Raw genomic sequence first — 14,620 nt, 5'->3', positions numbered from 1 at the left:
GCCTGATGAGGGGCTCTATCCCAGGACCGTGGGATCATGACCTGAGCCGGAGGCAGACGCTTAACGACTGAGCCACCCAGGCGCCCCCAAAATATGTAAAATATTGCAAGGTTATTTAATTGTCTATATTAGCTTAAGCTGCCACAACAAAATTCCACAAACAGGGTAGCTTCAGCAACAGAATCTTATTTTTTCACAGTTCTGGAGGCTGAAAAGGCCAAGGTCAAGATGCCAGCAAGATTGGTTTCTCATGAGACCTTTCTTCCTGGCTTATAGATGACCACCTTCATGCTGTGTCCTCACATTGCCTTTCCCCTTCTCCCATGGACACTAGTCCTATTGGAGTAGGCCTCACTCTTATGACCTCATTTAACCTTCATGACTCCTGTAAGTCCTTCGACTTCTCCAAATACAGTCACAATGGGATTAAAGCTTTAACATGTAAATTTTCGAGGGAAACAATTTAATAAATAACATTGTCACATATTACATTTTTTTTCAACTAACTTCAATGTTCTACATTTGATGAAATCTGTTAAATTTATTAATCACAGATATAAACATCTGATCTTTGATATAGGAGAGGACAAGTATTTAATTTCAGTATTATATACTTAACCCTAAACTTTGCCAGATAAATTAGAGTTATTTAATTTGATAACATTTTTCTTTCTTAAGCATCTCTAAGCCCCAGCTTTTCTTTTACAAAATGGGAATGAAATTCCTGTATCATAGAATATTATCTCATAAGACTTAAATTAGAAGTAGCTCTTAAGAAATTAAAATGCTAGGCGGGTGATAAAAGATTTTTATTCTCTTTATTCTACAGATTAAATTGCAGGTTAGTTTGACATTAAATCATCTTGGTCTATGCTAGACCCAAGCAAGTAAATGGTAGGATAAGAGCTTAAATTTCTGAAAAAATATATAGCAAGTTGAAAAAGTTCAAGAGAAACATGGTTGGAAAAGGTGTTATTTTATGTTTACACTACAAAGTTTAAAAGTCTATATTTAAGATGACCAGAAATGAAATTAATGTTTACATTTTCTGCATACTCTGAGGAAGATCTGCCTTTGACCATATCGTGAAGCCCACTAACAGCCTTTGAAGGCATCAGTGGAAGCCAAAATTAATAGAAGGCATGATAGAGAGGAAGCAGGTCAATAGTAGATGTAATCAGCATGGCGTACATGAAATTAGTATACTTCAAAGATAGGAAGATCTGTATTGTTTTATCACAGAGAGCTTCCAAAGAGCTAGGCAATTGTGACTAACAGCATTGCTACCGTTTTCTTATGATAGAAGATATAACATTATCTAGGGACAGCACATTTAACAATAAAGAGTATGGTGCCCACAAAAAACTTTGCCAAGGAAATTTTGTGTTTTAATGATGACCCTGGTGTTGAGCTTCCCACAGGATTTGAGACAGAAACTGGAATTAGGGTATTTAGGTATTAAGATAAAGAGTAATCCCCATACTTTAGAAGACTTGGCTACATCTGCCTTACCCTAATAAACTATTGTCACCCTTTTAACCTAAGCTTGTCTGCATGGGTTTCTATTCTTTGCAATCAATTAATACCTGGCAAATATCTATACCACTGTCACTAAGTGTGTAAGGGGAAAAGATGGTTCTCAAAACTCAGGTACTTTGATTCCTAGTTCTAAGCTCTTTACACTAAAATAAGTGCTGTCTTGTTGAGAAATTTAGCTTTGTCAACAGCAACAAATAGTCTTACAAGTTCTACTTATTTTTCTCTATCCCAAGCATAGATCATGTGGCCGTAGGGTTATCGGCTTATGCAATTCAACAAGATAGAGAGATACTTTAAGAAGGGTAATAAAGATAAACTCTTCACCCTGGCTCACATGCACTACGCTTTCCAGGCTGTCTATAGAATTCTTAGCTGCTCTATTTTGACAGGCGTCAGTGAGATTCATGGATTTTTTTACCTAGTACACTGCTTTACAATTTAATAATAGCTCTTCCTACATCAGCTTTGCATTAAATAAGGACACAACAAGATTGGATAGCAGCCTTACCGGCTTCACGATAATCACTAAAATACCAGACCCAGATGCATATGTCTAGATGTCTGGGACTTTTGAGGGCCAATCCCAGAGTCTGCATTTTTATAGAAAAAACCCTTACTTATTTTTTTTTTTAAAGCAAATGTTAGTGGATTATTAATAAATGCATATAAAGTGCATAGTGAATATGCCGTATGCCATGTGAGGTCCCCAGGGCTTTACTTTTTAAAAAACAAATGACAAATCAGGGGATGCCCTAAAGGTGGTAGCCCAAAGGATAATTGAAAATGAAAGGCAATTTCTCTTGATAATCAACCATAATCACTAAACCTACAGACACAATGCATTTTGTTTCTCCAAAAGATCAGAAATAGTAAATCTCAGAATAATTAGGGGAAATGCCAAACAACTGAACCTGTATTTTCTGAACCTCTTAATAGCTCCAGTTTAAAGTACATTATCCTTGACATACATACAGAATGACAAAGAATGTAGTTTTCAGACTTAAATGCTTTACTTTTGGGGTTTGTGTTTAAAAAATCCTTATAGAAATGATTCCACAAGATAGGAAAAACAGAATTATGATTACATAAAGGACATATCAAACCGGAATGGACAGTTAAAAAAAAATCAAACAGCAGGCTAAGGAATGCTTATGTTAGCACAGTGACTGTCATGAACTTAAGTGTTGATTAAAAGTTGAAAGAAACAAACAAAAAAGAATAAGTGATTCAGGTGAATAAGAGAGGACATAAAGAGGATTTAAACAAGTAAAATGGGGATCTGGAGTATTTTAGTTATTATGACAAGTGAAAAAGTAAATGTTCTTGCGTAAAATAATTCGAACTACAAGCAATTTAGAATTGCTTAAATCCTTTGAAGTGTCTTAAGCTTTTACTTTGAAAGTTACAAACTTGCTAAATATGGAACCAAATTTATCACCAGGTGTTTTGTATCTCTGACAACACAAAACAAATGAAGTTTGCTGTAAAATATTTTTAGACTACCTAAAATTGTGTTTATATATTTTAAAAAATTTATTTACGGGTCATGGTGGTAGACCTCCCAGCATCTACGTAATCTCATATGATTATTTGTAACCAGTCAAATGAATCTTTTTTTCTTGCTGGTGAAAACGGTAGGAATGAACATGTATTCTTGTTTTGTCCAAGGAGTCATAAATTGAAATATGATGAGTTGTTCCAGAGAGATTTTTTTATTATTGATAGAAAAACACTGGAGGGGATGTCTTCTTGATCATTAGAATATCAGTAGCTTTTATCTAACTGTTAAACTCAAAGTAATGGCAGATACTGGGCAACCATGAGGGAAAATAGTCTTATAAAGAAAAAAGCTAATGAAAGTTAGAATAGGAAGATGGAAAGGATCTAGGTCTTTGATGTTATTACTGAGTTGTTGATCAAATTATTTTCTGCGATCCTATACTAAATGTGGGAATTTTGGTGAGAAAATAAATTTTCTTGCTGTTTTAGCTCTTTTGAAGTGAGATTTTCTGCTTATTCTGATTTAAATCATCATGATGTATAAAAACAAATTTTAAATGTAAAAGTCTGCCAACTAATTCCTTACTTATAGACAACTGTGAGAAAATTACCTAAATTTTAAAAATGCTTATATATAAAACATATATATTCTACACACACACACACACACACACACACACACATACACACACACACACTGCTATGATTTACTCTGCTAATTTAATACATTCCTTTTTTAAAGGCATTTTTTATAGTCAAGTAATAAATAATAGCAAAGATAATCCTATCTAAAGCTGCCTCTCCTTGGATGTCCTCAGCTACCCGACCTATCAAGTTGTTTTTTTTGGGTGGGGGGGAGGCAAAGGTTGTTTGCCTGGTTTTTAATCCTTTTATTGACAATGTCGATATCCACACTTGAGTCTGTTTCCCATCCATTTCAATAGGTCTCTGCTCCTTCTATCCTAGTGCTGTCCTTGCAGATCAATAGCTTGTGTAAAAGAACAAAAGATTTCCTTAAATCCAGATAGATTATCATTAGTATGTCTATTTTACTACTACTTTAATGTGCAAAAATTTATAAGATATCCAACTGAGTTCTCCTTGATTATATTTTAGTAGTCAAATATGATTACTCATCATCATAAGAGAACATACTTTTTTAATTTAATCAATTTTAGGGAATTGATGACCTGTCTGTGTATGAGAAAAGGGATATCTATTACAAGGCACATTTTCCCAAGAGGTCTCAGGATGATTCTGTGAAACTGAGCACATTTTTCTCTTTATTTACCTTTTCAATTTCCTCTAGGAACCTAATAAGATGGTATTGTTTGGGGGAGATGTTAAACATGAGAAAGTATTTTAAGAGATTTTTGTTGTTCTAGGGTAATGGCCCTATTAACTTTAGTTACACCTGTTTTCTTATCCAAGCAATTGGGAAATGGGGACTATTGAAGTCTTTGTTAATGTCATGCTATATTTTCATAACACTTTTTGTTTGAATCTATTGCCTTTAATTTATAATAGTTAGAAAAACAAAGTAGTCCTTTTCCTCTATCTAAAATGGGCTGCCCTTCTGGCATACATATATATATATATATATATATATATATATTAAGATTAGATTTCATGGCTACTTGAGAATAGAAATAAACTAAGAAACTGAATTCTCCTACTTTGTCAAACCCAAAACTATGATAAAAGAAAATAAAAAATAAATACATAAACAGCACAATTTGGAAATAATTTATACAGTAAGTTGAACATAATTTCACCTCTGAGCTAAAAGAAATTATTTATATATTCAGTCACGATTTGCATCCCCCAGAACATAATTGTTTTTTTTCCGATAACCCCTAATATTTAGAAATTGATTTTAATACAGATCCAAAATCCCTTATTCAAAATACATAGAATGAGATGTACTTCAGAATTCCATTTTTACAAGAACAAGATGGTATATATATATTTACCATGTAATACTCCCATGAGGAGCTGGGGCAGCATCCCATAATCATTCATATTTATTCAGTGGAAGATATAACTGTTCACTATATGTGGAGTATAAATAGTCTCTTTTCACTTCAGGGTTTGGCAACAAAATATTGTAAACATGAAAAACTCTTCATTTTCATAGAGATTTTGATAGTAGGATCATAAAGAGTTGAAAATATGTGTTTAGTTTAATATATATCTCATGATAAATATTTTAATAAATGTTTGCTCAATAGATCTGGAATGGGAAATAATTAAGAATATATTTAGTATTATAATGAGGAAAGCATAGGACTGGAAGTTGGAACATTTTTGCTCTAGTCTCATGCCTGTTGCTAAAGTCCTCTAGATATTGACAGATCATATTTATTTGGTCTTTGAATTAATATAATTTTGACAATGAGAAAGGAAATGCCAGTTATTGGCATACTTCTTTTCTAGGTGTCATACATATAAATACTATAGACTCAGGTTATTCTGAAAATGCATTATGTTTCCACCAGAAGACAGGCAAGTTTCAGACGACAATCTCGACTCTATTAGTCATTACATTGACTAAGGAATCTTTAATAAAATCTAAGGAAAAATAGAATGGATAATTTGCAAGGAATTTTTTTCTTCAGGTTTTTTCAATCCTTTTAAATAGAATCAGTGTGTGCACTAAAGTTCCTTTGGGAGTTTTATATTAGCTTTTGCATTTATTTAGTCTTACCACTAAAAAAAAATGTTTCAAGATAGGGAATTTATTTCTTTGGCTCAGAAAATATAAAAATTATTATATAGAAAGAGTAGTCACCTTGGTCAATATTGAAGAATAAGATATGGAGACATTTAAAAATTATTTCTTCAGAATAAAGGTAATTAAAACCAAAGTGAAAAACTTTGAAGGGAACTTTGGATAAGAAAGTGTGTTTTTGGGGGGTGCATGGGTGGCTCAGTCACTTAAGCGTTCAACTCTTGATTTTGGCTTAGGTCATGATCTCAGGGTTGTGAGATCAAGTCCCCATTGTGCATGGAAACTGCTAAAGAGTCTGTCTCTCCCTCTCCCTTTGCCCTACCTCCTTCCCTCTCCTAAAAAAAAAAAAAAAGTAAAAAGAAAATTTGATTTGTTGTAATTTTATCTACTCTCACATTTTTAGCTTAATGACCTCATTTCAAAGTGTGTATCTTATTCCCACTATCACAGACAACTTAAAGTTACTTTAAAAGGATAAAGTGTTTTACTGTGGTAAAATATGCATATTTAAACCATTTTGGGGGTGTATATATTTGTGCCGCCGTTAAGGACATTCAACATTGTCATGTATCCATCCACCACCCATTTTCAGAAAATTTTCATCTTGAAACTCTACCCATTAAACAATAACTTCCTATTCTCTCTTCCCAGTTCCTGGGAGGAGATTCTACCTTCTGTCTCTATGAATTTGACTACTCTAGGTACTACATGGAGGTGGGTTTCATACAATTTTTGTCCTTTTGTGTTACCTTATTAATGTAATGTCTTTAAGATTTATCTATACTATATCATGTGTGAGGCTTTCAGTCCTTTTTAAGATGAAATACTGCGTTGTATGGAATGTCTTTTTATGTAAATTAACTTTTTATGTTTTTGGTTAGAGCTTAAGATGGTGCAGTAGTCTTTTGTCATGTTGTGCTGTTAATGCACGTGATTGTGCTCTCAAAGACAGGAATTTACTTTTCACCAAGTGAGCTGTATCTGTCCCAGTCTAAACTAATTCCAAATCATAAAATTAGAAAGTGATGTGCTCCAAAGCATAAATGAAATTACTAAGCCAGCAACAGTTGAAATATAAATACTATCTATGGTTAGGGTCAAACTATTTAGTTGGAAAGTAGCTATTCAACCTATTAACCAAACTATTTTGGAGATGTTGTTTGCCTTTATTTAAACAAGGTTATTAAAATTTCCCATCAAGGGGTGCCTGAGTGGCTCAGTCCTTTAAGCATCTGCCTTCAGATCAGGTCATGATCCCAAGGTCTTGGGATCGAGCCCCGCATTGGGCTCTCTGCTCAGTGGGGAGCCTGCTTCTCCCTCTCCCTCTGCCTGCTGCTATGCCTACTTGTGATCTCTCTCTCTCTCTGTCAAATAAATAAATAAAATTTTAAAAATAAAATTTCCCATCAATTTTATTATCAATCATCAGAAGCTGGTATTTTGTTTTAATAGCCAATAGCCAGATTCATAAATGTATCTCTCTGCTTAGTTGACACCCAAGATCAAAGTCACTAAATAATGCCAAAATATATATCACCTGCATATTACATTTTATATCTTTACATTAAGTTAGTGGATTCTTACTAGTTTTCAGCCAAGTAAATAGTAGACTTCATATTCTTTTGAGTTATATTTTATTTCAAGTTTGCATGTTGCATGAATACAGAGGCGAAAGAATGTCAATACCAAGTAAATTGCACTGACAGCTTTTGATCAAACTAAGTTTTTGTAGGACCTACATTTTCAAATCTTCCTATATATATGCTACATAATTATGTTCAGAGGAACTTTAATCATATTTTAGAGGTATTTTATTTACATACTTGAATCAATACTGAAAATACTTCAGAGGACAAAATTTAAATTCCACAGCAAGTACAAACCTGAAGGGTTAAAAAACTGTATGAGCTCACATTTGAAGTAATTAATTTAGTAATTGTCAGGGATGAGTAAGTAGAGCATGAGAAAGAATATTCATTATGTGAATAAGGAAAGGCTCTGGATTCCCAATTAACATTAAAGCAGCATCAGCATAAAATGAGCATTAATATTCCACAAGATAATTGGCAACCTTTGTGATGTGATTTTTTTTGTTTGTTCCCCGCCCCCCCCCCCCACTTTAGCTATTCTCAAAAAGGTGTTATTACTCCTAGCTGACTGAAAGGGATCACAATTTATGCTATGTTCTACTCTTATTCCTACTGATAGTCACAGGTTTTTATTATGGATTTAATATAAACCATGCTGAAAACCTTCTATGGGTTATCTTGTTTAATCTTCAGCATAGTCCTATGAAATAAATAGTAATTATATTTATTTTGCAAATAAGATATATTATGGTTTTTGTAAGGCCATTGGACAAGTGGCTGTACCTCCATGTTTCTTTTCTTTTTTTTTTAATTTTTATTGTTATGTTAATCACCATATATTACATCATTTGTTTTGGTGTAGTGTTCCATGATTCATTGTTTGTTCATAACACACAGTGCTCCATGCAGAATGTGCCCTCTTTAATACAGATCACCAGGCTAACCCATCCCCCTACCCTCCTCCCCTCTAGAACCCTCAGTTTGTTTTTCAGAGTCCATCATTTCTCCTGGCTCGTCTCCCCCTCTGACTTACTCCACTTCATTCTTCCTCTCCTGCTATCTTTTTTTTTTTTTTTTTTAAAGATTTTATTTATTTGACAGAGAGAGAATGAGAGATAGAGAGCACGAGAGGGAAGAGGGTCAGAGGGAGAGGCAGACTCCCTGCTGAGCAGGGAGCCCGATGTGGGACTCGATCCCGGGACTCCAGGATCATGACCTGAGCCGAAGGCAGTCGCTTAACCAACTGAGCCACCCAGGCGCCCTCTCCTGCTATCTTCTTCTTTTTCTTTTTTCTTGAAATATGTTGCGTTATTTGTTTCAGAAGTACAGATCTGTGATTCAACAGTCTTACACAATTCACAGCGCTCACCGTAGCACATACCCTCCCCAATGTCTATCACCCAGCCACCCCATCCCTCCCACCCCCGACCACTCCAGCAACCCTCAGTTTGTTCCTGAGATTAAGAATTCCTCATATCAGTGAGGTCATATGATACATGTCTTTCTCTGATTGACTTATTTCACTCAGCATAACACCCTCCAGTTCCATCCATGTCGTTGCAAATGGCAAGATCTCATTCCTTTTGATGGCTGCCTAATATTCCATTGTGTATATATACCACCTCTTCTTTTTCCATTCATCTGTCGATGGACATCTCGGCTCTTTCCACAGTTTGGCTATTGTGGACATTGCTGCTATAAACATTGGGGTGCACGTACCCCTTTGGGTCCCTACATTTGTATCTTTGTGGTAAATACCCAGTAGTGCAATTGCTGGATCGAACGGTAGCTCTAATTTCAACTGTTTGAGGAACCTCCATACTGTTTTCCAGAGGGGTTGCACCAGCTTGCATTCCCACCAACAGTGTAGGAGGGTTCCCCTTTCTCCGCATCCCCGCCAACATCTGTCGTTCCCTGACTTGTTAATTTTAGCCATTCTGACAGGTGTGAGGTGGTATCTCATTGAGGTTTTGATTTGGATTTCCCTGATGCCGAGCGATGTTGAGCACTTTTTCATGTGCCTGTTGGCCATTTGGATGTCTTCTTTGGAAAAATGTCTGTTCATGTCTTCTGCCCATTTCTTGATTGGATCATTTGTTCTTTGGGTGTTGAGTTTGATAAGTTCTTTATAGATTTTGGATACTAGCCCTTTATCTGATAGGTCATTTGTAAATATTTTCTCCCATTCTGTCGGTTGTCTTTTGGTTTTGTGGACTGTTTCTTTTCCTGTGCAAAAGCTTTTTATCTTGATGAAATCCCAATAGTTCATTTTTGCCCTGGCTTCCCGTGCCTTTGGTGATGTTTCTAGGAAGAAGTTGCTGCGGCTGAGGTCGAAGAGGTTGCTGCCTGTGTTCTCCTTTAGGATTTTGATGGACTCCTGTCTCACGTTTAGGTCTTTCAACCATTTGGAGTCTATTTTTGTGTGTGGTGTAAGGAAAAGGTCCAGTTTCATTCTTCTGCACGTGGCTGTCCAATTTTCCCAACACCATTTTTGAAGAGACTGTCTTTTTTCCATTGGACACTCTTTCCTGCTTTGTCAAAGATAAGTTGACCATAGAGTTCAGGGTCCATTTCTGGGCTCTCGATTCTGTTCCATTGATCTATGTGTCTGTTTTTGTGCCAGTACCATACTGTCTTGATGATGACAGCTTTGTAATAGAGCTGGAAGTCCGGAATTGTGATGCCGCCAGCTTTGCTTTTCTTTTTCAATATTCCTCTGGCTATTCGGGGTCTCTTCTGGTTCCATACAAATGTTAGGATTATTTGTTCCATTTCTTTGAAAAAAGTGGATGGTATTTTGATGGGGATTGCATTGAATGTGTAGATTGCTCTAGGTAGCATTGACATCTTCACAATGTTGGTTCTCCCAATCCATGAGCATGGAACGTTTTTCCATTTCTTTGTGTCTTCTTCAATTTCTTTCCTGAGTATTTTATAGTTTTCTGAGTACAGATCCTTTGCCTCTTTGGTTAAATTTATTCCTAGGTATCTTATGGTTTTGGGTGCAATTGTGAATGGGATCGACCCCTTGATTTGTCTCTCTTCTGTCTTGTTGTTGGTGTATAGGAATGCCACTGATTTCTGTGCATTGATTTTATAGCCTGCTACTTGACTGAATTCCTGTATGAGTTCTAGCAGTTTTGGGGTGGAGTCTTTTGGGTTTTCCACATAAAGTATATCATCTGCAAAGAGTGAGAGTTTGACTTCCGCTTTGCCGATTTGGATGCCTTTGATTTCTTTTTGTTGTCTGATTGCTGTGGCTAGGACTTCTAAAACTATGTTGAATAGCAGTGGTGAGAGTGGACATCCCTGCCGCGTTCCAGACCTTAGGGGGAAAGCTCTCAGCTTTTCCCCATTGAGAATGATATTCGCTGTAGGTTTTTCGTAGATGGCTTTTATGATATTGAGGTATGTACCCTCTATCCCTATACTCTGAAGAGTTTTGATCAAGAAAGGATGCTGTACTTTGTCAAATGCTTTTTCTGCATCTATTGAGAGGATCATATGATTCTTGTTCTTTCTTTTGTTAATGTATTGTATCACGTTGATTGATTTGCAGATGTTGAACCAGCCTTGCAGCCCAGGGATAAATCCCACTTGGTCATGGTGAATAATCCTTTTAATGTACTGTTGGATCCTATTGGCTAGTATTTTGGTGAGAATTTTTGCATCCATGTTCATCAAGGCTATTGGTCTGTAATTCTCCTTTTTGATGGGGTCTTTGTCTGGTTTTGGGATCAAGGTAATGGTGGCCTCATAAAATGAATTTGGAAGTTTTCCTTCCTTTTCTATTTTTTGGAACAGTTTCAGGAGAATAGGTATTAATTCTTCTTTAAATGTCTGATAGAATTCCCCTGGGAAGCCATCTGGCCCTTGGCTTTTGTTTCTTGGAAGATTTTTGATGACTGCTTCAATTTCCTTAGTGGTTATAGGTCTGTTCAGGTTTTCTATTTCTTCCTGGTTCAGTTTGGGTAGTTGATACATCTCTAGGAATGCACCCATTTCTTCCAGGTTATCTAATTTGTTGGCATAGAGTTGCTCATAATATGTTCTTAGAATTGTTTGTATTTCTTTGGTGTTGGTTGTGATCTCTCCTCTTTCATTCATGATTTTGTTGATTTGGGTCATTTCTCTTTTCTTTTTGATAAGTCTGGCCAGGGGTTTATCAATCTTGTTAATTCTTTCAAAGAACCAGCTCCTAGTTTCGGTGATCTGTTCTACTGTTCTTTTGGTTTCTAGTTCATTGATTTCTGCTCTGATCTTTATCATTTCTCTTCTCCTGCTGGGTTTAGGCTTTATTTGCTGTTCTTTCTCCAGCTCCTTTAGGTGTAGGGTTAGGTTGTGTATTTGAGACCTTTCTTGTTTCTTGAGAAAGGCTTGTATTGCTATATACTTTCCTCTCAGGACTGCCTTTGCTGTATCCCAAAGATTTTGGACAGTTGTGTTTTCATTTTCATTGGTTTCCAGGAATTTTTAAAATTCTTCTTTGATTTCTTGGTTGACCCATTCATTCTTTAGTAGGATGCTCTTTAGCCTCCATGTATTTGAGTTCTTTCCGACTTTCCTCTTGTGATTGAGTTCTAGTTTCAAAGCATTGTGGTCTGAAAATATGCAGGGAATGATCCCAATCTTTTGGTACCGGTTGAGACCTGATTTGTGACCTAGGATGTGATCTATTCTGGAGAATGTTCCATGGGCACTGGAGAAGAATGTGTATTCTGTTGCTTTGGGATGGAATGTTCTGAATATGTCTGTGAAGTCCATTTGGTCCAGTGTGTCATTTAAAGTCTTTATTTCCTTGTTGATCTTTTGCTTAGATGATCTGTCCATTTCAGTCAAGGGGGTGTTAAAGTCTCCCACTATCATTGTATTGTTGTCAATGTGTTTCTTTGCTTTTGTTATTAATTGGCTTATATAATTGGCTGCTCCCATGTTCGGGGCATAGATATTTAAAATTGTTAGATCTTCTTGTTGGATAGACCCTTTAAGTAGGATATAGTGTCCTTCCTCATCTCTTATTACAGTCTTTGTTTTAAAATCTAGTTTGTCTGATATAAGGATTGCCACCCCAGCTTTCTTTTGGTGTTCATTAGCATGGTAAATGGTTTTCCACCCCCTCACTTTCAATCTGGGGATGTCTTTGGGTCTAAAATGAGTCTCTTGCAGACAGCATATTGATGGGTCTGTTTTTTAATCCAATCTGATAGCCTGTGTCTTTTGATTGGGGCATTTAACCCATTTACATTCAGGGTAACTATTGAAAGGTATGAATTTAGTGCCATTGTATTGCCTGTAAGGTGACTGTTACTGTATGTTGTCTGTGTTCGTTTTTGATCTTTGCTGCTTTTAGGCTCTCTCTTTGCTTAGAGGACCCCTTTCAACATTTCTTGGAGGGTTGGTTTTGTGTTTGCAAATTCCTTTACTTTTTGTTTGTTTTGGAAGCTTTTTATCTCTCCTTCTATTTTCAATGATAGCCTAGCTGGATATAGTATTCTTGGCTGCATATTTTTCTCGTTTAGTGCTCTGAAGATATCTTGCCAGTCCTTTCTGGCCTGCCAGGTCTCTGTGGATAGGTCTGTTGCCAATCTAATATTTTTACCATTGTAGGTTACATATCTCTTCTCCCGAGCTGCTTTCAGGATTTTCTCTTTGTCTCTGAGACTCATAAGTTTTACTCTTAGATGTCGGGGTGTTGTCCTATTATTATTGATTTTGAGAGGGGTTCTCTGTGCCTCCTGGATTTTGATGCCCGTTTCCTTCCTCACATTAGGGAAGTTCTCTGCTATTATTTGCTCCAATATACCTTCTGCCCCTCTCTCTCTTTCTTCTTCTTCTGGGATCCCAATTATTCTAATGTTGTTTCGTCTTATCGTATCACTTATCTCCCGAATTCTGCCCTTGTGATCCTGTAGTTGTTTTTCTCTGTTTTTCTCAGCCTCTTTATTTTCCATCATTTGGTCTTCTATATCACTGATTCTCTCTTCTGCCTCATTTATCCTAGCAGTTAGTGCCCCCATTTTTGATTGCACCTCATCAATAGCCTTTTTGATTTTACTTGGTTAGATTTTAGTTCTTTTATTTCTCCAGAAAGGGTTTCTCTAATAACTTCCATGCTTTTTTCAAGCCCAGCGAGTATCTTTAAAGTCATGATTCTGAACTCTAGGTCTGACATCGTACTAATGTCTGTATTGAGTAGGTCCCTGGCTGACGGTACTACCTCTTGTTCTTTTTGCTGAGGTGGTTTTTTTCATCTTGTCATTTTGTCCAGAGGAGAATAGATGAATGAGAGAACAAAATGCTAACAGGTTTACAACATCCCCAGCAAATACACTGTATACAAATCAGAAAAGACCTGAAACCAGGGGAAAAGAAAGGGAAAGAAAGAAAAAAGAAAGAGAAAAAAAAAAAGAAAAAAAAGATAAAAACAAAAACAGAACAATACAAAAAAAGCAGAATGTGATCAAATATGATCAGGCTAGTGCATAGATCAGTGCTACACACTAGATTTTGGGTGTATTTTGGTCTGTTAGAAAAAAGTGCCTCCTAAAATTTTAAAGGAAGAAAGACATATATGTACAAAATAAGGGTTGATACAATGAAGGGATAGAAGATGACTGTAAAGATGAAAATTATAAAAGATTTTATAAAAGGACTTGATAAGATAAGAAGTTGTTTGAAAAAAGAAAGAAGATTTAAAAAAAAAAAGAAAAGAGGGAGAGAATGTGATCAGGCAGGAGACTAGAACAGACTCATAAACTAGTGATTTAGGGTATATTTTTATCTGTTAGAAGAAACTGTATCTCAAAATTTTAAAGAGAGAACAACTTATATATATATGCCAAAAATAAGGGTAACTACTATGAAGGGATAAAATATGACTCTAAAAATGAAAAATAAAAAATGTTTTGTTTTTTTTTTAAAGAGATTGATAAGATGTTGGTTGAAAAAGGGAAAAAGAAAAAAAAACAGTTAACAAAAATTAACTTTGATGAACTAATGAATCATGGTGAAAAAAAGCCATGAATTCTATGTGCAGTATTCCCCTAGTGCTGGAGTTCTCCCGTTCTCCTTGATTGGTAAACTTGGTCTTGGCTTGCTGGATGTTCGTGCTGATCTTCTGGGGGAGGGGCCTGTTGCTGTGTTTTCCAAATGTCTTTGCCGGAGGCTGAATTGCCCCGCCCTTGTCGGTCCGGGCTAAGCAAGCTGCTCGGGTTTGATCTCAGGAGCTTTTGTTCCCTGCAAGCTCTCCGTACAGCCTTGG

This window comes from Zalophus californianus, chromosome 2 (assembly GCF_009762305.2).
Source record: "Zalophus californianus isolate mZalCal1 chromosome 2, mZalCal1.pri.v2, whole genome shotgun sequence".
In the NCBI taxonomy this organism is placed as follows: Eukaryota; Metazoa; Chordata; class Mammalia; order Carnivora; family Otariidae; genus Zalophus; species Zalophus californianus.
This window is presented reverse-complemented; position numbering follows the sequence as displayed.